At 46.4% G+C, this 20,032-nt stretch overlaps 43 non-coding genes across 43 annotated transcripts; all 43 read right to left on the reverse strand.

Moving 5' to 3' along the window:
- Nucleotides 1-3,473: 3,473 nt before the first annotated feature.
- On the reverse strand, nucleotides 3,474-3,545 carry trnaq-uug (transfer RNA glutamine (anticodon UUG)). The gene has a single exon. It is a non-coding gene; the product is annotated as a tRNA-Gln (tRNA).
- A 135-nt stretch (nucleotides 3,546-3,680) lies between these two features.
- On the reverse strand, nucleotides 3,681-3,753 carry trnaf-gaa (transfer RNA phenylalanine (anticodon GAA)). The gene has a single exon. It is a non-coding gene; the product is annotated as a tRNA-Phe (tRNA).
- A 106-nt stretch (nucleotides 3,754-3,859) lies between these two features.
- On the reverse strand, nucleotides 3,860-3,933 carry trnai-aau (transfer RNA isoleucine (anticodon AAU)). The gene has a single exon. It is a non-coding gene; the product is annotated as a tRNA-Ile (tRNA).
- Nucleotides 3,934-5,339: 1,406 nt separating this feature from the next.
- Nucleotides 5,340-5,413, reverse strand: trnai-aau (transfer RNA isoleucine (anticodon AAU)). Its single transcript has one exon. It is a non-coding gene; the product is annotated as a tRNA-Ile (tRNA).
- A 1,396-nt stretch (nucleotides 5,414-6,809) lies between these two features.
- On the reverse strand, nucleotides 6,810-6,881 carry trnaq-uug (transfer RNA glutamine (anticodon UUG)). The gene has a single exon. It is a non-coding gene; the product is annotated as a tRNA-Gln (tRNA).
- A 193-nt stretch (nucleotides 6,882-7,074) lies between these two features.
- On the reverse strand, nucleotides 7,075-7,148 carry trnai-aau (transfer RNA isoleucine (anticodon AAU)). The gene has a single exon. It is a non-coding gene; the product is annotated as a tRNA-Ile (tRNA).
- A 492-nt stretch (nucleotides 7,149-7,640) lies between these two features.
- Nucleotides 7,641-7,713, reverse strand: trnaf-gaa (transfer RNA phenylalanine (anticodon GAA)). The gene has a single exon. It is a non-coding gene; the product is annotated as a tRNA-Phe (tRNA).
- Nucleotides 7,714-7,815: 102 nt separating this feature from the next.
- Nucleotides 7,816-7,889, reverse strand: trnai-aau (transfer RNA isoleucine (anticodon AAU)). The gene has a single exon. It is a non-coding gene; the product is annotated as a tRNA-Ile (tRNA).
- A 96-nt stretch (nucleotides 7,890-7,985) lies between these two features.
- Nucleotides 7,986-8,057, reverse strand: trnap-ugg (transfer RNA proline (anticodon UGG)). The gene has a single exon. It is a non-coding gene; the product is annotated as a tRNA-Pro (tRNA).
- Nucleotides 8,058-8,877: 820 nt separating this feature from the next.
- Nucleotides 8,878-8,949, reverse strand: trnaq-cug (transfer RNA glutamine (anticodon CUG)). Its single transcript has one exon. It is a non-coding gene; the product is annotated as a tRNA-Gln (tRNA).
- A 94-nt stretch (nucleotides 8,950-9,043) lies between these two features.
- trnaq-uug (transfer RNA glutamine (anticodon UUG)) lies at nucleotides 9,044-9,115 on the reverse strand. The gene has a single exon. It is a non-coding gene; the product is annotated as a tRNA-Gln (tRNA).
- Nucleotides 9,116-9,250: 135 nt separating this feature from the next.
- On the reverse strand, nucleotides 9,251-9,323 carry trnaf-gaa (transfer RNA phenylalanine (anticodon GAA)). The gene has a single exon. It is a non-coding gene; the product is annotated as a tRNA-Phe (tRNA).
- Nucleotides 9,324-9,424: 101 nt separating this feature from the next.
- On the reverse strand, nucleotides 9,425-9,498 carry trnai-aau (transfer RNA isoleucine (anticodon AAU)). The gene has a single exon. It is a non-coding gene; the product is annotated as a tRNA-Ile (tRNA).
- Nucleotides 9,499-9,594: 96 nt separating this feature from the next.
- On the reverse strand, nucleotides 9,595-9,666 carry trnap-ugg (transfer RNA proline (anticodon UGG)). The gene has a single exon. It is a non-coding gene; the product is annotated as a tRNA-Pro (tRNA).
- An 820-nt stretch (nucleotides 9,667-10,486) lies between these two features.
- Nucleotides 10,487-10,558, reverse strand: trnaq-cug (transfer RNA glutamine (anticodon CUG)). Its single transcript has one exon. It is a non-coding gene; the product is annotated as a tRNA-Gln (tRNA).
- A 94-nt stretch (nucleotides 10,559-10,652) lies between these two features.
- On the reverse strand, nucleotides 10,653-10,724 carry trnaq-uug (transfer RNA glutamine (anticodon UUG)). The gene has a single exon. It is a non-coding gene; the product is annotated as a tRNA-Gln (tRNA).
- Nucleotides 10,725-10,860: 136 nt separating this feature from the next.
- Nucleotides 10,861-10,933, reverse strand: trnaf-gaa (transfer RNA phenylalanine (anticodon GAA)). Its single transcript has one exon. It is a non-coding gene; the product is annotated as a tRNA-Phe (tRNA).
- Nucleotides 10,934-11,034: 101 nt separating this feature from the next.
- Nucleotides 11,035-11,108, reverse strand: trnai-aau (transfer RNA isoleucine (anticodon AAU)). The gene has a single exon. It is a non-coding gene; the product is annotated as a tRNA-Ile (tRNA).
- A 96-nt stretch (nucleotides 11,109-11,204) lies between these two features.
- Nucleotides 11,205-11,276, reverse strand: trnap-ugg (transfer RNA proline (anticodon UGG)). Its single transcript has one exon. It is a non-coding gene; the product is annotated as a tRNA-Pro (tRNA).
- Nucleotides 11,277-12,096: 820 nt separating this feature from the next.
- Nucleotides 12,097-12,168, reverse strand: trnaq-cug (transfer RNA glutamine (anticodon CUG)). Its single transcript has one exon. It is a non-coding gene; the product is annotated as a tRNA-Gln (tRNA).
- A 94-nt stretch (nucleotides 12,169-12,262) lies between these two features.
- trnaq-uug (transfer RNA glutamine (anticodon UUG)) lies at nucleotides 12,263-12,334 on the reverse strand. The gene has a single exon. It is a non-coding gene; the product is annotated as a tRNA-Gln (tRNA).
- Nucleotides 12,335-12,469: 135 nt separating this feature from the next.
- On the reverse strand, nucleotides 12,470-12,542 carry trnaf-gaa (transfer RNA phenylalanine (anticodon GAA)). Its single transcript has one exon. It is a non-coding gene; the product is annotated as a tRNA-Phe (tRNA).
- A 101-nt stretch (nucleotides 12,543-12,643) lies between these two features.
- trnai-aau (transfer RNA isoleucine (anticodon AAU)) lies at nucleotides 12,644-12,717 on the reverse strand. Its single transcript has one exon. It is a non-coding gene; the product is annotated as a tRNA-Ile (tRNA).
- Nucleotides 12,718-12,813: 96 nt separating this feature from the next.
- On the reverse strand, nucleotides 12,814-12,885 carry trnap-ugg (transfer RNA proline (anticodon UGG)). The gene has a single exon. It is a non-coding gene; the product is annotated as a tRNA-Pro (tRNA).
- Nucleotides 12,886-13,705: 820 nt separating this feature from the next.
- Nucleotides 13,706-13,777, reverse strand: trnaq-cug (transfer RNA glutamine (anticodon CUG)). Its single transcript has one exon. It is a non-coding gene; the product is annotated as a tRNA-Gln (tRNA).
- A 94-nt stretch (nucleotides 13,778-13,871) lies between these two features.
- trnaq-uug (transfer RNA glutamine (anticodon UUG)) lies at nucleotides 13,872-13,943 on the reverse strand. Its single transcript has one exon. It is a non-coding gene; the product is annotated as a tRNA-Gln (tRNA).
- A 297-nt stretch (nucleotides 13,944-14,240) lies between these two features.
- trnai-aau (transfer RNA isoleucine (anticodon AAU)) lies at nucleotides 14,241-14,314 on the reverse strand. Its single transcript has one exon. It is a non-coding gene; the product is annotated as a tRNA-Ile (tRNA).
- A 96-nt stretch (nucleotides 14,315-14,410) lies between these two features.
- On the reverse strand, nucleotides 14,411-14,482 carry trnap-ugg (transfer RNA proline (anticodon UGG)). Its single transcript has one exon. It is a non-coding gene; the product is annotated as a tRNA-Pro (tRNA).
- Nucleotides 14,483-15,302: 820 nt separating this feature from the next.
- trnaq-cug (transfer RNA glutamine (anticodon CUG)) lies at nucleotides 15,303-15,374 on the reverse strand. Its single transcript has one exon. It is a non-coding gene; the product is annotated as a tRNA-Gln (tRNA).
- Nucleotides 15,375-15,468: 94 nt separating this feature from the next.
- On the reverse strand, nucleotides 15,469-15,540 carry trnaq-uug (transfer RNA glutamine (anticodon UUG)). Its single transcript has one exon. It is a non-coding gene; the product is annotated as a tRNA-Gln (tRNA).
- A 135-nt stretch (nucleotides 15,541-15,675) lies between these two features.
- On the reverse strand, nucleotides 15,676-15,748 carry trnaf-gaa (transfer RNA phenylalanine (anticodon GAA)). Its single transcript has one exon. It is a non-coding gene; the product is annotated as a tRNA-Phe (tRNA).
- A 101-nt stretch (nucleotides 15,749-15,849) lies between these two features.
- trnai-aau (transfer RNA isoleucine (anticodon AAU)) lies at nucleotides 15,850-15,923 on the reverse strand. Its single transcript has one exon. It is a non-coding gene; the product is annotated as a tRNA-Ile (tRNA).
- A 96-nt stretch (nucleotides 15,924-16,019) lies between these two features.
- On the reverse strand, nucleotides 16,020-16,091 carry trnap-ugg (transfer RNA proline (anticodon UGG)). The gene has a single exon. It is a non-coding gene; the product is annotated as a tRNA-Pro (tRNA).
- An 820-nt stretch (nucleotides 16,092-16,911) lies between these two features.
- Nucleotides 16,912-16,983, reverse strand: trnaq-cug (transfer RNA glutamine (anticodon CUG)). The gene has a single exon. It is a non-coding gene; the product is annotated as a tRNA-Gln (tRNA).
- Nucleotides 16,984-17,077: 94 nt separating this feature from the next.
- Nucleotides 17,078-17,149, reverse strand: trnaq-uug (transfer RNA glutamine (anticodon UUG)). Its single transcript has one exon. It is a non-coding gene; the product is annotated as a tRNA-Gln (tRNA).
- Nucleotides 17,150-17,284: 135 nt separating this feature from the next.
- Nucleotides 17,285-17,357, reverse strand: trnaf-gaa (transfer RNA phenylalanine (anticodon GAA)). Its single transcript has one exon. It is a non-coding gene; the product is annotated as a tRNA-Phe (tRNA).
- Nucleotides 17,358-17,458: 101 nt separating this feature from the next.
- Nucleotides 17,459-17,532, reverse strand: trnai-aau (transfer RNA isoleucine (anticodon AAU)). The gene has a single exon. It is a non-coding gene; the product is annotated as a tRNA-Ile (tRNA).
- Nucleotides 17,533-17,628: 96 nt separating this feature from the next.
- On the reverse strand, nucleotides 17,629-17,700 carry trnap-ugg (transfer RNA proline (anticodon UGG)). Its single transcript has one exon. It is a non-coding gene; the product is annotated as a tRNA-Pro (tRNA).
- An 820-nt stretch (nucleotides 17,701-18,520) lies between these two features.
- trnaq-cug (transfer RNA glutamine (anticodon CUG)) lies at nucleotides 18,521-18,592 on the reverse strand. The gene has a single exon. It is a non-coding gene; the product is annotated as a tRNA-Gln (tRNA).
- A 94-nt stretch (nucleotides 18,593-18,686) lies between these two features.
- Nucleotides 18,687-18,758, reverse strand: trnaq-uug (transfer RNA glutamine (anticodon UUG)). The gene has a single exon. It is a non-coding gene; the product is annotated as a tRNA-Gln (tRNA).
- Nucleotides 18,759-18,893: 135 nt separating this feature from the next.
- On the reverse strand, nucleotides 18,894-18,966 carry trnaf-gaa (transfer RNA phenylalanine (anticodon GAA)). Its single transcript has one exon. It is a non-coding gene; the product is annotated as a tRNA-Phe (tRNA).
- Nucleotides 18,967-19,067: 101 nt separating this feature from the next.
- Nucleotides 19,068-19,141, reverse strand: trnai-aau (transfer RNA isoleucine (anticodon AAU)). Its single transcript has one exon. It is a non-coding gene; the product is annotated as a tRNA-Ile (tRNA).
- Nucleotides 19,142-19,237: 96 nt separating this feature from the next.
- On the reverse strand, nucleotides 19,238-19,309 carry trnap-ugg (transfer RNA proline (anticodon UGG)). Its single transcript has one exon. It is a non-coding gene; the product is annotated as a tRNA-Pro (tRNA).
- Between the last annotated feature and the right edge of the window lie 723 nt (nucleotides 19,310-20,032).

Genomic DNA, 20,032 nt, shown 5'->3' on the forward strand with positions numbered 1-20,032 from the left:
CTATATTAATTTAAGGAGAATGAGGATCAGATGGAATGGAGGAAGGAAAATGTGGTGTGATGAATTAACTGTAAAGCAACGAAGCCCACGGACATGAAGCATACACACAGATAGAGTAAGGAAAAACTGTTCCTCTAATCATTAGAACAATGAATCTCCACCACCCTGTCTGCTCAGGGAGAGCTGAAGAGTGTGTGAGAAGAGCAAGCGGTGTGAAAAAGTTATCTGGTGATTATCTAACAACGGGTAAGTTCGGAAACGCAAATAAATAAACTGACACCTTGGAACATCCTTACGGTTTTGAAGAAGTGCACTCAAAGAAAGCATCCCGCTTGAGGCATGATATGATATAATTCTGTATTGTAAACAAAACACATTTTAAAATGTTGATTATTTTCCCCCAAGAAATAACGCTTCTCAGTGTGTTTTCACAAAACATTCTTGTAATATGTGCATTTGTGTCATATGCCACACCTGTATTTAGCTGTGCTTCACATTGTGATGCAGCAAATACCAGCTCCTCATCGTCATCTTCTGCAATGGGAACGGACTTGCCTGGAGCATAAATGTTAAAACTATCATTGTGAACAATACACAGAGACAAACATATGTAAGATGGTGCTTACTTACCAGTAGCGGAAAGCTGCATGGGGGGCAAATGTTTGGCTGGGGGTTCTGCTGCTGGAGGAGGTAAAGTGGACTGCAATAATGGATCTGGAAACGGCAAGTTGACAAGTTTGCCATAATGATAAATTAATATATGTAGAAATGCTTTAGGTAAAATTCTATATTCACACTCCTACTCACAGGGTTTAACTGGTGACGTGAGTTTTTTCGCCAGCTGTGAAGGCGACAAATTTTTGCCACGTGCCAACAGCGCTTTCACAGTTGCGGTTTTCTGTACACCAGTTTGGATAGCTGCAGGTGGAGGTGCAGTGGTTGCAGAAGCACTGGAGGTTGCAGCGTGAGGTGCAGGCTGACGTACGCTGGTGCCCACAGCAGAAGCCCGTCTTTTCAGGACATATGTCTTGAAAATGGCCATGTTGGTTTTGGGCCTGGCATCTGCCTTAACGAGGTACCTGATGAGGGCTTGAGCCTCCTTGCTCTGGTCCTCATAAACATCTTTCATGGACCGACCCTGGAAGTCACCAAACTCCACCATCAAGCAGCCCTGGTCTCCAGTTGCCCGGGCTTCTGCCTGCATTTCCTGCTTCCTCTGATACTTCTCCACTTCTTCTGCCATCTCTCTAATTTGAGAAGTGTACTGTAGGAACAGTTGTTTATTTTCTGACAGGTGTGTTGTCTGCGTCGTCTCATTGGAAATGCTGAGCACCAAATACACGGCATAACCCAGAGAGTTTTCCAGGAGCCATCTAAATCTCTGGCCCTGGTACTTCCCAAACTGAAGTTTGCAGTGAGCCAGTACTAAAAACTGGTCACTGGGGTCTCCACCGTTTGTGCTGACAAAAGTACTGGCCTCTGACAGCACCTCCTCCTTAGGTTTGGCCCTTCCAGACTCCACATTTTCAAGGCGCCTCGCCTCCGCCGAAGGTGCCATGAGGAGTCGGCTTGATGTTGCCGATTGCCGTTGAAAAGAGGGATATGCATACATTTTCTGAAATGAAAATCAGAAAAAGACTACTACCTTTTGCAATCTAAAAGACACCTGTATGTTAAGTGTGTAACAATAATTTAACAAGCTACGCATAAACTATATTACTGTGGTAATAAACATGGCCATGACATAAACTGTCCTGAAGATGAGTTTTCTACAAAGGACAGGAATCCCTGACATATAAAATATGTAACGTCAATATGAAGTCTGAAATGTCCTTTTATTTTCAATGCTGTCATCTTAAACCATGATTACACACACACCAGGCTACAAAATATTACATTAAATATATTATACTTCAAATGTTGTCATCTTACCCCAGGGTTACACCAGGTGCTTTTACCTCTTAAAATCTCAGCCATTTTTCTGTGTTTTTAACTTTCTGGTCTACCTAAATTAAAATGAGCACTATTCCCACATACTTTGGCCCATATGGATACATTTGGCCTTTTTTTTGTTTGTTTTTAGTTAAGACTCTCAATGTTTTTTTATAAAAAAAGTCATTATTATTACATTATTTTAGAAAATATCAATTATTTCTTGGTAAATGCAGTTTTCCATATCTCCACAACAATTTGGTAATGATTTTTACAATTAAAATGTGTGTGTGTTATTATGTGTTAATACCAAATATAAATGTAAATAGTTTAATCATTATTTTCATTCATAGGGCCCAGAAACCATGATTTCTTAGACAATAAACACATCATTGTTGACAGTAGCATAGCTTAATTAGCTGACGGTCGATAAATTTAACTTATCTGATCATTTATCATGTGAAAAGTTACAGGTTCACAGGTACTGAAGAAAGCATGAACTGTACATGCCAGCTAGCTATACTGACACGATTCATTTTCCAAAAATACACACTGTATATGAACAAATAATGACCAGTTTTCAATGAATGAAGTAATAGCCTTACCTTTAACAAAGATGACAACAACGGCGATTGGTCAAAAGGAGGCCACAGGAGAGAAACGCGATTGATCAAAAGTAAGCCACGGAAGAGAAACGCGATTGTTCAAAAGTAAGCCACAGGCGAAACGCGATTGGTCAAAAGTAAGCCACAGGCGGAACGCGATTGGTCAAAAGTAAGCCACAGGCGAAACGCAATTGATCAAAAGTAAGCCACAGGCGAAACGCGATTGGTAAAAAGTAAGCCACAGGCGAAACGCGATTGGTCAAAAGTAAGCCACAGGCGAAATGCGATTGGTCAAAAGTAAGCCACAGGCGAAACGCGATTGGCTCATGTGGGCTTACTTTGTGCTTACTTTGGCTCAGTCGGTGGGAAGCAGTAGGCGCAAGCGAGAGGTAGCGGGATCGATGCCCGCATTCTCCAAGTTGGCTCCTGCCCTTTTACTCACACATCCCTAGATCAGTGGTTTTCAATCCTGTCCTGGAGGCATCCCTGCCCTGCACATTTCGCATTTCCCCTCATCTAACACACCTGTTTCAAATCATCAGCTCATTAGTAGAGACCGCGAGACCTTATTTGGGTGTGTCTAATAAGGGAGACAATAAAAATGTGCAGGGCAGGGGTGCCTCCAGGACAGGTTTGAGAACCACTGCCCTAAAGAAACAGACTGAGCATCGATGCAATGCGGCCAGACTCTCTACGTTAGTTAATTTTTTTGGACTAAAAGGTGCCGAAAAGTATTTCAGACATTGTCCTGCGCAAACTGGTGGCAAAATAGGTCCCACCGAGATTTGAACATGGATCACTTGATTCAGAGTTCAGAGTGCTAACCATTACACCATGGAACCTTAACTGGTGCAGCTGTTGCTCACAGGGCCACAAACACTGGCACCATCTCCAAACTAGTGCTGTTTTATCTTTTCCTGCGGCAAGAAAGCACACAGGCTCCACCGAGATTCGAACTCAGATCGCTGGATTCAAAGCCCAGAGTGCTGACCATTACACCATGGAACCGAAACTGCTTGGTTGGAGGCCAACTTGGAAACAGATAGCTCTCTGGCTGTGGGGAAGCAGTTATACAGAGAGGTTGGAACCCAGTGATTTTTGGTCAATGGCCCGCCTCAAAAAAGGGAAAAGTGTGGGAGATGTTGCCAAAACCCGGGATCGAGCCAGGGACCTTTAGATCTTCAGTCTAACACTCTCCCAACTGAGCTATTTCGGCTACAACAAACCTCTGCTTAGCAAGCAGGGATTTCAGTGAGATCACCATACTCTTTGTCGGAGCTGAAGCGCAGAGCAGAGATGAGCCCCCAGACAATAAAAACAGCTGGCCAGTACGGGGATCGAACCCGCGACCTTGGCGTTATTAGCACCACGCACTAATCAGCTGAGCTAACCGGCCTGGCTTAGCCATTAGTGTCTGCCTGATTGAAAAAAACCAGCTATAATGTTTGTGAATGCAATGAGACAATAAAGCTTTACGTTTCAACCCGAATCAGGCGTGCTAACAAAGAGAGACATGCAAAACATGCAGACCTGGGGGGAGCGAGGACTAGAATTGAGAACCGCTTCCTTAGACTTTAAGTCAGTGTGAACAAAAGAGGTGAGAAGTTGTCTGCATGATCCGAGTGTTCCAATGTAGCCTACATAATACAATAATCCATACACATGCATACTGGTGTAACAAGACCGAGAAGGTCCTTAAACACAAAAGCTTAATCTCTTTGTTAATTTGACAACATAATCTCGGCCATTGCAAAGGAGCAGGCCCAGCGGAGGGACAGCCTCTTTGCATCAAACCCATCATTCCCAGCTATGCTCGTTATTCTTGAAAGGCCAGGGGAATTAGCTGAAATGGTAGAGCGTTCGCTTAGCATTCGAGAGGTAGCGGGATCGATGCCCGCATTCTCCAAGTTGGCTCCTGCCCTTTTACTCACACATCCCTAGATCAGTGGTTTTCAATCATGTCCTGGAGGCATCCCTGCCCTGCACATTTCGCATTTCCCCTCATCTAACACACCTGTTTCAAATCATCAGCTCATTAGTAGAGACTGCAAGACCTGATTTGGGTGTGTCTAATAAGGGAGACATACAAAATGTTCAGGGCAGGGGTGCCTCCAGGAAAGGTTTGAAAACCATTGCCCTAAAGAGACCGACTGAGCGTTGACGCAATGCTGCCACACTCCGACGTTAGCTTTTTTTGGGCTCACAGCTGCCAAAAGGTATTTCAGACATGGTCCTGTGCAAATTGGTTGCAAAACAGTGCCATTTTACGCACAGTTCCCTAAAGCCATGGTTTTCAAACCTGTCCTGGAGGCACCCCTGCCCTTCACATTTTGAATGTTTCCCTCATCTAACACACCTGTTTCAAATCATCAGCTCATTAGTAGAGACCGCGAGACCTTATTTGGGTGTGTCTAATAAGGGAGACAATAAAAATGTGCAGGGCAGGGGTGCCTCCAGGACAGGTTTGAGAACCACTGCCCTAAAGAGACAGACTGAGCATCGATGCAATGCGGCCACGCTCTCTACGTTAGTTAATTTTTTTGGACTAAAAGGTGCCGAAAAGTATTTCAGACATTGTCCTGCGCAAACTGGTGGCAAAATAGGTCCCACCGAGATTTGAACATGGATCACTTGATTCAGAGACCAGGGACCTTTAGATCTTCAGTCTAACACTCTCCCAACTGAGCTATTTCGGCTACAACAAACCTCTGCTTAGCAAGCAGGGATTTCAGTGAGATCACCATACTCTTTGTCGGAGCTGAAGCGCAGAGCAGAGATGAGCCCCCAGTCAATAAAAACAGCTGGCCAGTACGGGGATCGAACCCGCGACCTTGGCGTTATTAGCACCACGCACTAATCAGCTGAGCTAACCGGCCTGGCTTAGCCATTAGTGTCTGCCTGATTGAAAAAAACCAGCTATAATGTTTGGGAATGCAATGAGACAATAAAGCTTCACGTTTCAACCCGAATCAGGTGTGCTAACAAAGAGAGACATGCAAAACATGCAGACCTGGGGGGAGCGAGGACTAGAATTGAGAACCGCTTCCTTAGACTTTAAGTCAGTGTGAGCAAAAGAGGTGAGAAGTTGTCTGCATGATCCGAGTGTTCCAAGGTAGCCTACATAATACAATAATCCATACACATGCATACTGGCGTAACAAGACCGAGAAGGTCCTTAAACACAAAAGCTTAATCTCTTTGTTAATTCGACAACATAATCTCGGCCATTGCAAAGGAGCAAGCCCAGAGGAGGGACAGCCTCTTTGCATCAAACCCGTCATTCCCAGCTATGCTCGTCATTCTTGAAAGGCCAGGGGAATTAGCTGAAATGGTAGAGCGTTCGCTTAGCATTCGAGAGGTAGCGGGATCGATGCCCGCATTCTCCAAGTTGGCTCCTGCCCTTTTACTCACACATCCCTAGATCAGTGGTTTTCAATCCTGTCCTGGAGGCATCCCTGCCCTGCACATTTCGCATTTCCCCTCATCTAACACACCTGTTTCAAATCATCAGCTCATTAGTAGAGACTGCAAGACCTGATTTGGGTGTGTCTAATAAGGGAGACATACAAAATGTTCAGGGCAGGGGTGCCTCCAGGAAAGGTTTGAAAACCATTGCCCTAAAGAGACCGACTGAGCGTTGACGCAATGCTGCCACACTCCGACGTTAGCTTTTTTTGGGCTCACAGCTGCCAAAAGGTATTTCAGACATGGTCCTGTGCAAATTGGTTGCAAAACAGTGCCATTTTACGCACAGTTCCCTAAAGCCGTGGTTTTCAAACCTGTCCTGGAGGCACCCCTGCCCTTCACATTTTGAATGTTTCCCTCATCTAACACACCTGTTTCAAATCATCAGCTCATTAGTAGAGACCGCGAGACCTTATTTGGGTGTGTCTAATAAGGGAGACAATAAAAATGTGCAGGGCAGGGGTGCCTCCAGGACAGGTTTGAGAACCACTGCCCTAAAGAGACAGACTGAGCATCGATGCAATGCGGCCACGCTCTCTACGTTAGTTAATTTTTTTGGACTAAAAGGTGCCGAAAAGTATTTCAGACATTGTCCTGCGCAAACTGGTGGCAAAATAGGTCCCACCGAGATTTGAACATGGATCACTTGATTCAGAGTCCAGAGTGCTAACCATTACACCATGGAACCTTAACTGTTGCAGCTGTTGCTCACAGGGCCACAAACACTGGCACCATCGCCAAACTAGTGCTGTTTTATCTTTTCCTGCGGCAAGAAAGCACACAAATCTCGGTGGCAAGAAAGCACACAGGCTCCACCGAGATTCGAACTCAGATTGCTGGATTCAAAGCCCAGAGTGCTGACCATTACACCATGGAACCAAAACTGCTTGGTTGGAGGCCAACTTGGAAACATGGGAACCAGGGACCTTTAGATTTTCAGTCTAACGCTCTCCCAACTGAGCTATTTCGGCTACAACAAACCTCTGCTTAGCAAGCAGTGATTTCAGTGAGATCACCCTACTCTTTGTCGGAACTGAAGAGCAGAGATGAGCCCCCAGACAATAAAAACAGCTGGCCAGTACGGGGATCGAACCCGCGACCTTGGAGTTATTAGCACCACGCTCTAACCAGCTGAGCTAACCGGCCTGGCTTAGCCATCCATGTCTGCCTGATTGGAAAAAAACTGCCATAATGTTTGTGAATGCAATGAGACAATAAAGCTTCACGTTTTAACCTGAACAAGGGCTCGTCCGGGATTTGATCCTCGGTCCCACCGAGATTTGAACTCGGATCACTGGATTCAGAGTCCAAAGTGCTAACCATTACACCATGTAACCTTAACTGGTGCAGCTGTTACTCACAGGGCCACAAACACTGGCACCATCGCCAAACTAGTGCTGTTTTATCTTTTCCTGCGGCAAGAAAGCACACAGGCTCCACCGAGATTCGAACTCAGATTGCTGGATTCAAAGCCCAGAGTGCTGACCATTACATTATGGAACCAAAACTGCTTGGTTGGAGGCCAACTTGGAAACAGATAGCTCTCTGGCTGTGGGGAAGCAGTTATACAGAGAGGTTGGAACCCAGTGATTTTTGGTCAATGGCCCGCCTCAAAAAAGGGAAAAGTGTGGGAGATGTTGCCGAAACCCGGGATCGAACCAGGGACCTTCAGATCTTCAGTCTAACGCTCTCCCAACTGAGCTATTTCGGCTACAACAAAACCTCTGCTTAGCAAGCAGTGATTTCAGTGAGATCACCCTACTCTTTGTCGGAACTGAAGAGCAGAGATGAGCCCCCAGACAATAAAAACAGCTGGCCAGTACGGGGATCGAACCCGCGACCTTGGCGTTATTAGCACCACGCTCTAACCAGCTGAGCTAACCGGCCTGGCTTAGCCATCCATGTCTGCCTGATTGGAAAAAAACTGCCATAATGTTTGTGAATGCAATGAGACAATAAAGCTTCACGTTTTAACCTGAACAAGGGCTCGTCCGGGATTTGAACCCGGGACCTCTCGCACCCAAAGCGAGAATCATACCCCTAGACCAACGAGCCTTCTTTCCCTAAGCCAAGAAAAAAGAGCTATTCCAGCATCAACAAAAGAAGGAACATGAACTAACGTGGAAGCAATCAAAGTCCTTGAGACAGTGTGAAAGGCTAACGAATGCAAGTTGGCCTCTTAATTGACCTAAAAATGGGGCTGTATCTAACATGTAGAGGGATGTTAGGGAGGACAGCTGAAACGGTCAGATGTCACTTAGACCAGCGGGTCTCAATTCCAGTCCTCGCGCCCCCTGCTCTTCACATTTTGTAAGTTTCTTGTATAGCTTCAGACATTTGTTCCATTCGAACGTAAGTGCCCTGAGAACTGGACATCACATGACAGCCCTCCGTGATTCAAGTTCAAAGAATATGTATATGTTCAATTCATAGTGAGTAATACAGTGGTGTATCGAGGTATACAGAGGTAAAGGATGTCACACTTCTCCATGTGTGAAGAAGTTGCGCAGCACAAATCCGTGAACCAATGTTCCAAAGTGAAGTATACTTTGTCGGATTTCCCCTGCTCAGGGAGTGGGGAGCAATGAACACTGTGTAGGGACCATGTCAATCACTAGGAGCTCACTTCTAATGAGCTGATTATCCGAATCAGGTGTGCTAACAAAGAGAGACATGCAAAACATGCAGACCTGGGGGAGCGAGGACTAGAATTGAGAACCGCTTCCTTAGACTTTAAGTCAGTGTGAGCAAAAGAGGTGAGAAGTTGTCTGCATGACCCGAGTGTTCCAAGGTAGCCTACATAATACAAGAATCCATACACATGCATACTGGCGTAACAAGACCGAGAAGGTCCTGCGCAAACTGGTGGCAAAATAGGTCCCACCGAGATTTGAACTCGGATCACTGGATTCAGAGTCCAGAGTGCTAACCATTACACCATAGAACCTTAACTGGTGCAGCTGTTGCTCACAGGGCCACAAACACTGGCACCATCGCCAAACTAGTGCTGTTTTATCATTTCCTGCGGCAAGAAAGCACACAGGCTCCACCGAGATTCGAACTCAGATCGCTGGATTCAAAGCCCAGAGTGCTGACCATTACACCATGGAACCAAAACTGCTTGGTTGGAGGCCAACTTGGAAACAGATAGCTCTCTGGCTGTGGGGAAGCAGTTATACAGAGAGGTTGGAACCCAGTGATTTTTTGTCAATGGCCCGCCTCAAAAAATGGAAAATTTTGGGAGATGTTGCCGAAACCAGGGATCGAACCAGGGACCTTCAGATCTTCAGTCTAACGCTCTCCCAACTGAGCTATTTCGGCTACAACAAACCTCTGCTTAGCAAGCAGTGATTTCAGTGAGATCACCCTACTCTTTGTCGGAACTGAAGAGCAGAGATGAGCCCCCAGACAATAAAAACAGCTGGCCAGTACGGGGATCGAACACGCGACCTTGGCGTTATTAGCACCACGCTCTAACCAGCTGAGCTAACCGGCCTGGCTTAGCCATCCATGTCTGCCTGATTGGAAAAAAACTGCCATAATGTTTGTGAATGCAATGAGACAATAAAGCTTCACGTTTTAACCTGAACAAGGGCTCGTCCGGGATTTGAACCCGGGACCTCTCGCACCCAAAGCGAGAATCATACCCCTAGACCAACGAGCCTTCTTTCCCTAAGCCAAGAAAAAAGAGCTATTCCAGCATCAACAAAAGAAGGAACATGAACTAACGTGGAAGCAATCAAAGTCCTCGAGACAGTGTGAAAGGCTAACGAATGCAAGTTGGCCTCTTAATTGACCTAAAAATGGGGCTGTATCTAACATGTAGAGGGATGTTAGGGAGGACAGCTGAAACGGTCAGATGTCACTTAGACCAGCGGGTCTCAATTCCAGTCCTCGCGCCCCCTGCTCTTCACATTTTGTAAGTTTCTTGTATAGCTTCAGACATTTGTTCCATTCGAACGTAAGTGCCCTGAGAACTGGACATCACATGACAGCCCTCCGTGATTCAAGTTCAAAGAATATGTATATGTTCAATTCATAGTGAGTAATACAGTGGTGTATCGAGGTATACAGAGGTAAAGGATGTCACACTTCTCCATGTGTGAAGAAGTTGCTTAGCACAAATCCGTGAACCAATGTTCCAAAGTGAAGTATACTTTGTCGGATTTCCCCTGCTCAGGGAGTGGGGAGCAATGAACACTGTGTAGGGACCATGTCAATCACTAGGAGCTCACTTCTAATGAGCTGATTATCCGAATCAGGTGTGCTAACAAAGAGAGACATGCAAAACATGCAGACCTGGGGGAGCGAGGACTAGAATTGAGAACCGCTTCCTTAGACTTTAAGTCAGTGTGAGCAAAAGAGGTGAGAAGTTGTCTGCATGACCCGAGTGTTCCAAGGTAGCCTACATAATACAAGAATCCATACACATGCATACTGGCGTAACAAGACCGAGAAGGTCCTGCGCAAACTGGTGGCAAAATAGGTCCCACCGAGATTTGAACTCGGATCACTGGATTCAGAGTCCAGAGTGCTAACCATTACACCATAGAACCTTAACTGGTGCAGCTGTTGCTCACAGGGCCACAAACACTGGCACCATCGCCAAACTAGTGCTGTTTTATCTTTTCCTGCGGCAAGAAAGCACACAGGCTCCACCGAGATTCGAACTCAGATCGCTGGATTCAAAGCCCAGAGTGCTGACCATTACACCATGGAACCAAAACTGCTTGGTTGGAGGCCAACTTGGAAACAGATAGCTCTCTGGCTGTGGGGAAGCAGTTATACAGAGAGGTTGGAACCCAGTGATTTTTTTGTCAATGGCCCGCCTCAAAAAATGGAAAATTTTGGGAGATGTTGCCGAAACCCGGGATCGAACCAGGGACCTTCAGATCTTCAGTCTAACGCTCTCCCAACTGAGCTATTTCGGCTACAACAAACCTCTGCTTAGCAAGCAGTGATTTCAGTGAGATCACCCTACTCTTTGTCGGAACTGAAGAGCAGAGATGAGCCCCCAGACAATAAAAACAGCTGGCCAGTACGGGGATCGAACCCGCGACCTTGGCGTTATTAGCACCACGCTCTAACCAGCTGAGCTAACCGGCCTGGCTTAGCCATCCATGTCTGCCTGATTGGAAAAAAACTGCCATAATGTTTGTGAATGCAATGAGACAATAAAGCTTCACGTTTTAACCTGAACAAGGGCTCGTCCGGGATTTGAACCCGGGACCTCTCGCACCCAAAGCGAGAATCATACCCCTAGACCAACGAGCCTTCTTTCCCTAAGCCAAGAAAAAAGAGCTATTCCAGCATCAACAAAAGAAGGAACATGAACTAACGTGGAAGCAATCAAAGTCCTCGAGACAGTGTGAAAGGCTAACGAATGCAAGTTGGCCTCTTAATTGACCTAAAAATGGGGCTGTATCTAACATGTAGAGGGATGTTAGGGAGGACAGCTGAAACGGTCAGATGTCACTTAGACCAGCGGGTCTCAATTCCAGTCCTCGCGCCCCCTGCTCTTCACATTTTGTAAGTTTCTTGTATAGCTTCAGACATTTGTTCCATTCGAACGTAAGTGCCCTGAGAACTGGACATCACATGACAGCCCTCCGTGATTCAAGTTCAAAGAATATGTATATGTTCAATTCATAGTGAGTAATACAGTGGTGTATCGAGGTATACAGAGGTAAAGGATGTCACACTTCTCCATGTGTGAAGAAGTTGCGCAGCACAAATCCGTGAACCAATGTTCCAAAGTGAAGTATACTTTGTCGGATTTCCCCTGCTCAGGGAGTGGGGAGCAATGAACACTGTGTAGGGACCATGTCAATCACTAGGAGCTCACTTCTAATGAGCTGATTATCCGAATCAGGTGTGCTAACAAAGAGAGACATGCAAAACATGCAGACCTGGGGGAGCGAGGACTAGAATTGAGAACCGCTTCCTTAGACTTTAAGTCAGTGTGAGCAAAAGAGGTGAGAAGTTGTCTGCATGACCCGAGTGTTCCAAGGTAGCCTACATAATACAAGAATCCATACACATGCATACTGGCGTAACAAGACCGAGAAGGTCCTGCGCAAACTGGTGGCAAAATAGGTCCCACCGAGATTTGAACTCGGATCACTGGATTCAGAGTCCAGAGTGCTAACCATTACACCATAGAACCTTAACTGGTGCAGCTGTTGCTCACAGGGCCACAAACACTGGCACCATCGCCAAACTAGTGCTGTTTTATCATTTCCTGCGGCAAGAAAGCACACAGGCTCCACCGAGATTCGAACTCAGATCGCTGGATTCAAAGCCCAGAGTGCTGACCATTACACCATGGAACCAAAACTGCTTGGTTGGAGGCCAACTTGGAAACAGATAGCTCTCTGGCTGTGGGGAAGCAGTTATACAGAGAGGTTGGAACCCAGTGATTTTTTGTCAATGGCCCGCCTCAAAAAATGGAAAATTTTGGGAGATGTTGCCGAAACCAGGGATCGAACCAGGGACCTTCAGATCTTCAGTCTAACGCTCTCCCAACTGAGCTATTTCGGCTACAACAAACCTCTGCTTAGCAAGCAGTGATTTCAGTGAGATCACCCTACTCTTTGTCGGAACTGAAGAGCAGAGATGAGCCCCCAGACAATAAAAACAGCTGGCCAGTACGGGGATCGAACACGCGACCTTGGCGTTATTAGCACCACGCTCTAACCAGCTGAGCTAACCGGCCTGGCTTAGCCATCCATGTCTGCCTGATTGGAAAAAAACTGCCATAATGTTTGTGAATGCAATGAGACAATAAAGCTTCACGTTTTAACCTGAACAAGGGCTCGTCCGGGATTTGAACCCGGGACCTCTCGCACCCAAAGCGAGAATCATACCCCTAGACCAACGAGCCTTCTTTCCCTAAGCCAAGAAAAAAGAGCTATTCCAGCATCAACAAAAGAAGGAACATGAACTAACGTGGAAGCAATCAAAGTCCTCGAGACAGTGTGAAAGGCTAACGAATGCAAGTTGGCCTCTTAATTGACCTAAAAATGGGGCTGTATCTAACATGTAGAGGGATGTTAGGGAGGACAGCTGAAACGGTCAGATGTCACTTAGACCAGCGGGTCTCAATTCCAGTCCTCGCGCCCCCTGCTCTTCACATTTTGTAAGTTTCTTGTATAGCTTCAGACATTTGTTCCATTCGAACGTAAGTGCCCTGAGAACTGGACATCACATGACAGCCCTCCGTGATTCAAGTTCAAAGAATATGTATATGTTCAATTCATAGTGAGTAATACAGTGGTGTATCGAGGTATACAGAGGTAAAGGATGTCACACTTCTCCATGTGTGAAGAAGTTGCGCAGCACAAATCCGTGAACCAATGTTCCAAAGTGAAGTATACTTTGTCGGATTTCCCCTGCTCAGGGAGTGGGGAGCAATGAACACTGTGTAGGGACCATGTCAATCACTAGGAGCTCACTTCTAATGAGCTGATTATCCGAATCAGGTGTGCTAACAAAGAGAGACATGCAAAACATGCAGACCTGGGGGAGCGAGGACTAGAATTGAGAACCGCTTCCTTAGACTTTAAGTCAGTGTGAGCAAAAGAGGTGAGAAGTTGTCTGCATGACCCGAGTGTTCCAAGGTAGCCTACATAATACAAGAATCCATACACATGCATACTGGCGTAACAAGACCGAGAAGGTCCTGCGCAAACTGGTGGCAAAATAGGTCCCACCGAGATTTGAACTCGGATCACTGGATTCAGAGTCCAGAGTGCTAACCATTACACCATAGAACCTTAACTGGTGCAGCTGTTGCTCACAGGGCCACAAACACTGGCACCATCGCCAAACTAGTGCTGTTTTATCATTTCCTGCGGCAAGAAAGCACACAGGCTCCACCGAGATTCGAACTCAGATCGCTGGATTCAAAGCCCAGAGTGCTGACCATTACACCATGGAACCAAAACTGCTTGGTTGGAGGCCAACTTGGAAACAGATAGCTCTCTGGCTGTGGGGAAGCAGTTATACAGAGAGGTTGGAACCCAGTGATTTTTTGTCAATGGCCCGCCTCAAAAAATGGAAAATTTTGGGAGATGTTGCCGAAACCAGGGATCTTCAGATCTTCAGTCTAACGCTCTCCCAACTGAGCTATTTCGGCTACAACAAACCTCTGCTTAGCAAGCAGTGATTTCAGTGAGATCACCCTACTCTTTGTCGGAACTGAAGAGCAGAGATGAGCCCCCAGACAATAAAAACAGCTGGCCAGTACGGGGATCGAACCCGCGACCTTGGCGTTATTAGCACCACGCTCTAACCAGCTGAGCTAACCGGCCTGGCTTAGCCATCCATGTCTGCCTGATTGGAAAAAAACTGCCATAATGTTTGTGAATGCAATGAGACAATAAAGCTTCACGTTTTAACCTGAACAAGGGCTCGTCCGGGATTTGAACCCGGGACCTCTCGCACCCAAAGCGAGAATCATACCCCTAGACCAACGAGCCTTCTTTCCCTAAGCCAAGAAAAAAGAGCTATTCCAGCATCAACAAAAGAAGGAACATGAACTAACGTGGAAGCAATCAAAGTCCTCGAGACAGTGTGAAAGGCTAACGAATGCAAGTTGGCCTCTTAATTGACCTAAAAATGGTGCTGTATCTAACATGTAGAGGGATGTTAGGGAGGACAGCTGAAACGGTCAGATGTCACTTAGACCAGCGGGTCTCAATTCCAGTCCTCGCGCCCCCTGCTCTTCACATTTTGTAAGTTTCTTGTATAGCTTCAGACATTTGTTCCATTCGAACGTAAGTGCCCTGAGAACTGGACATCACATGACAGCCCTCCGTGATTCAAGTTCAAAGAATATGTATATGTTCAATTCATAGTGAGTAATACAGTGGTGTATCGAGGTATACAGAGGTAAAGGATGTCACACTTCTCCATGTGTGAAGAAGTTGCGCAGCACAAATCCGTGAACCAATGTTCCAAAGTGAAGTATACTTTGTCGGATTTCCCCTGCTCAGGGAGTGGGGAGCAATGAACACTGTGTAGGGACCATGTCAATCACTAGGAGCTCACTTCTAATGAGCTGATTATCCGAATCAGGTGTGCTAACAAAGAGAGACTTGCAAAACATGCAGACCTGGGGGAGCGAGGACTAGAATTGAGAACCGCTTCCTTAGACTTTAAGTCAGTGTGAGCAAAAGAGGTGAGAAGTTGTCTGCATGACCCGAGTGTTCCAAGGTAGCCTACATAATACAAGAATCCATACACATGCATACTGGCGTAACAAGACCGAGAAGGTCCTGCGCAAACTGGTGGCAAAATAGGTCCCACCGAGATTTGAACTCGGATCACTGGATTCAGAGTCCAGAGTGCTAACCATTACACCATAGAACCTTAACTGGTGCAGCTGTTGCTCACAGGGCCACAAACACTGGCACCATCGCCAAACTAGTGCTGTTTTATCTTTTCCTGCGGCAAGAAAGCACACAGGCTCCACCGAGATTCGAACTCAGATCGCTGGATTCAAAGCCCAGAGTGCTGACCATTACACCATGGAACCAAAACTGCTTGGTTGGAGGCCAACTTGGAAACAGATAGCTCTCTGGCTGTGGGGAAGCAGTTATACAGAGAGGTTGGAACCCAGTGATTTTTTGTCAATGGCCCGCCTCAAAAAATGGAAAATTTTGGGAGATGTTGCCGAAACCCGGGATCGAACCAGGGACCTTCAGATCTTCAGTCTAACGCTCTCCCAACTGAGCTATTTCGGCTACAACAAACCTCTGCTTAGCAAGCAGTGATTTCAGTGAGATCACCCTACTCTTTGTCGGAACTGAAGAGCAGAGATGAGCCCCCAGACAATAAAAACAGCTGGCCAGTACGGGGATCGAACCCGCGACCTTGGCGTTATTAGCACCACGCTCTAACCAGCTGAGCTAACCGGCCTGGCTTAGCCATCCATGTCTGCCTGATTGGAAAAAAACTGCCATAATGTTTGTGAATGCAATGAGACAATAAAGCTTCACGTTTTAACCTGAACAAGGGCTCGTCCGGGATTTGAACCGGGGACCTCTCGCACCCAAAGCGAGAATCATACCCCTAGACCAACGAGCCTTCTTTCCCTAAGCCAAGAAAAAAGAGCTATTCCAGCATCAACAAAAGAAGGAACATGAACTAACGTGGAAGCAATCAAAGTCCTCGAGACAGTGTGAAAGGCTAACGAATGCAAGTTGGCCTCTTAATTGACCTAAAAATGGGGCTGTATCTAACATGTAGAGGGATGTTAGGGAGGACAGCTGAAACGGTCAGATGTCACTTAGACCAGCGGGTCTCAATTCCAGTCCTCGCGCCCCCTGCTCTTCACATTTTGTAAGTTTCTTGTATAGCTTCAGACATTTGTTCCATTCGAACGTAAGTGCCCTGAGAACTGGACATCACATGACAGCCCTCCGTGATTCAAGTTCAAAGAATATGTATATGTTCAATTCATAGTGAGTAATACAGTGGTGTATCGAGGTATACAGAGGTAAAGGATGTCACACTTCTCCATGTGTGAAGAAGTTGCTTAGCACAAATCCGTGAACCAATGTTCCAAAGTGAAGTATACTTTGTCGGATTTCCCCTGCTCAGGGAGTGGGGAGCAATGAACACTGTGTAGGGACCATGTCAATCACTAGGAGCTCACTTCTAATGAGCTGATTATCCGAATCAGGTGTGCTAACAAAGAGAGACATGCAAAACATGCAGACCTGGGGGAGCGAGGACTAGAATTGAGAACCGCTTCCTTAGACTTTAAGTCAGTGTGAGCAAAAGAGGTGAGAAGTTGTCTGCATGACCCGAGTGTTCCAAGGTAGCCTACATAATACAAGAATCCATACACATGCATACTGGCGTAACAAGACCGAGAAGGTCCTGCGCAAACTGGTGGCAAAATAGGTCCCACCGAGATTTGAACTCGGATCACTGGATTCAGAGTCCAGAGTGCTAACCATTACACCATAGAACCTTAACTGGTGCAGCTGTTGCTCACAGGGCCACAAACACTGGCACCATCGCCAAACTAGTGCTGTTTTATCTTTTCCTGCGGCAAGAAAGCACACAGGCTCCACCGAGATTCGAACTCAGATCGCTGGATTCAAAGCCCAGAGTGCTGACCATTACACCATGGAACCAAAACTGCTTGGTTGGAGGCCAACTTGGAAACAGATAGCTCTCTGGCTGTGGGGAAGCAGTTATACAGAGAGGTTGGAACCCAGTGATTTTTTGTCAATGGCCCGCCTCAAAAAATGGAAAATTTTGGGAGATGTTGCCGAAACCCGGGATCGAACCAGGGACCTTCAGATCTTCAGTCTAACGCTCTCCCAACTGAGCTATTTCGGCTACAACAAACCTCTGCTTAGCAAGCAGTGATTTCAGTGAGATCACCCTACTCTTTGTCGGAACTGAAGAGCAGAGATGAGCCCCCAGACAATAAAAACAGCTGGCCAGTACGGGGATCGAACCCGCGACCTTGGCGTTATTAGCACCACGCTCTAACCAGCTGAGCTAACCGGCCTGGCTTAGCCATCCATGTCTGCCTGATTGGAAAAAAACTGCCATAATGTTTGTGAATGCAATGAGACAATAAAGCTTCACGTTTTAACCTGAACAAGGGCTCGTCCGGGATTTGAACCCGGGACCTCTCGCACCCAAAGCGAGAATCATACCCCTAGACCAACGAGCCTTCTTTCCCTAAGCCAAGAAAAAAGAGCTATTCCAGCATCAACAAAAGAAGGAACATGAACTAACGTGGAAGCAATCAAAGTCCTCGAGACAGTGTGAAAGGCTAACGAATGCAAGTTGGCCTCTTAATTGACCTAAAAATGGGGCTGTATCTAACATGTAGAGGGATGTTAGGGAGGACAGCTGAAACGGTCAGATGTCACTTAGACCAGCGGGTCTCAATTCCAGTCCTCGCGCCCCCTGCTCTTCACATTTTGTAAGTTTCTTGTATAGCTTCAGACATTTGTTCCATTCGAACGTAAGTGCCCTGAGAACTGGACATCACATGACAGCCCTCCGTGATTCAAGTTCAAAGAATATGTATATGTTCAATTCATAGTGAGTAATACAGTGGTGTATCGAGGTATACAGAGGTAAAGGATGTCACACTTCTCCATGTGTGAAGAAGTTGCGCAGCACAAATCCGTGAACCAATGTTCCAAAGTGAAGTATACTTTGTCGGATTTCCCCTGCTCAGGGAGTGGGGAGCAATGAACACTGTGTAGGGACCATGTCAATCACTAGGAGCTCACTTCTAATGAGCTGATTATCCGAATCAGGTGTGCTAACAAAGAGAGACATGCAAAACATGCAGACCTGGGGGAGCGAGGACTAGAATTGAGAACCGCTTCCTTAGACTTTAAGTCAGTGTGAGCAAAAGAGGTGAGAAGTTGTCTGCATGACCCGAGTGTTCCAAGGTAGCCTACATAATACAAGAATCCATACACATGCATACTGGCGTAACAAGACCGAGAAGGTCCTGCGCAAACTGGTGGCAAAATAGGTCCCACCGAGATTTGAACTCGGATCACTGGATTCAGAGTCCAGAGTGCTAACCATTACACCATAGAACCTTAACTGGTGCAGCTGTTGCTCACAGGGCCACAAACACTGGCACCATCGCCAAACTAGTGCTGTTTTATCATTTCCTGCGGCAAGAAAGCACACAGGCTCCACCGAGATTCGAACTCAGATCGCTGGATTCAAAGCCCAGAGTGCTGACCATTACACCATGGAACCAAAACTGCTTGGTTGGAGGCCAACTTGGAAACAGATAGCTCTCTGGCTGTGGGGAAGCAGTTATACAGAGAGGTTGGAACCCAGTGATTTTTTGTCAATGGCCCGCCTCAAAAAATGGAAAATTTTGGGAGATGTTGCCAAAACCAGGGATCGAACCAGGGACCTTCAGATCTTCAGTCTAACGCTCTCCCAACTGAGCTATTTCGGCTACAACAAACCTCTGCTTAGCAAGCAGTGATTTCAGTGAGATCACCCTACTCTTTGTCGGAACTGAAGAGCAGAGATGAGCCCCCAGACAATAAAAACAGCTGGCCAGTACGGGGATCGAACCCGCGACCTTGGCGTTATTAGCACCACGCTCTAACCAGCTGAGCTAACCGGCCTGGCTTAGCCATCCATGTCTGCCTGATTGGAAAAAAACTGCCATAATGTTTGTGAATGCAATGAGACAATAAAGCTTCACGTTTTAACCTGAACAAGGGCTCGTCCGGGATTTGAACCCGGGACCTCTCGCACCCAAAGCGAGAATCATACCCCTAGACCAACGAGCCTTCTTTCCCTAAGCCAAGAAAAAAGAGCTATTCCAGCATCAACAAAAGAAGGAACATGAACTAACGTGGAAGCAATCAAAGTCCTCGAGACAGTGTGAAAGGCTAACGAATGCAAGTTGGCCTCTTAATTGACCTAAAAATGGGGCTGTATCTAACATGTAGAGGGATGTTAGGGAGGACAGCTGAAACGGTCAGATGTCACTTAGACCAGCGGGTCTCAATTCCAGTCCTCGCGCCCCCTGCTCTTCACATTTTGTAAGTTTCTTGTATAGCTTCAGACATTTGTTCCATTCGAACGTAAGTGCCCTGAGAACTGGACATCACATGACAGCCCTCCGTGATTCAAGTTCAAAGAATATGTATATGTTCAATTCATAGTGAGTAATACAGTGGTGTATCGAGGTATACAGAGGTAAAGGATGTCACACTTCTCCATGTGTGAAGAAGTTGCGCAGCACAAATCCGTGAACCAATGTTCCAAAGTGAAGTATACTTTGTCGGATTTCCCCTGCTCAGGGAGTGGGGAGCAATGAACACTGTGTAGGGACCATGTCAATCACTAGGAGCTCACTTCTAATGAGCTGATTATCCGAATCAGGTGTGCTAACAAAGAGAGACATGCAAAACATGCAGACCTGGGGGAGCGAGGACTAGAATTGAGAACCGCTTCCTTAGACTTTAAGTCAGTGTGAGCAAAAGAGGTGAGAAGTTGTCTGCATGACC

The sequence above is a fragment of the Carassius carassius genome, chromosome 8, assembly GCF_963082965.1.
Source record: "Carassius carassius chromosome 8, fCarCar2.1, whole genome shotgun sequence".
NCBI lineage: Eukaryota > Metazoa > Chordata > Actinopteri > Cypriniformes > Cyprinidae > Carassius > Carassius carassius.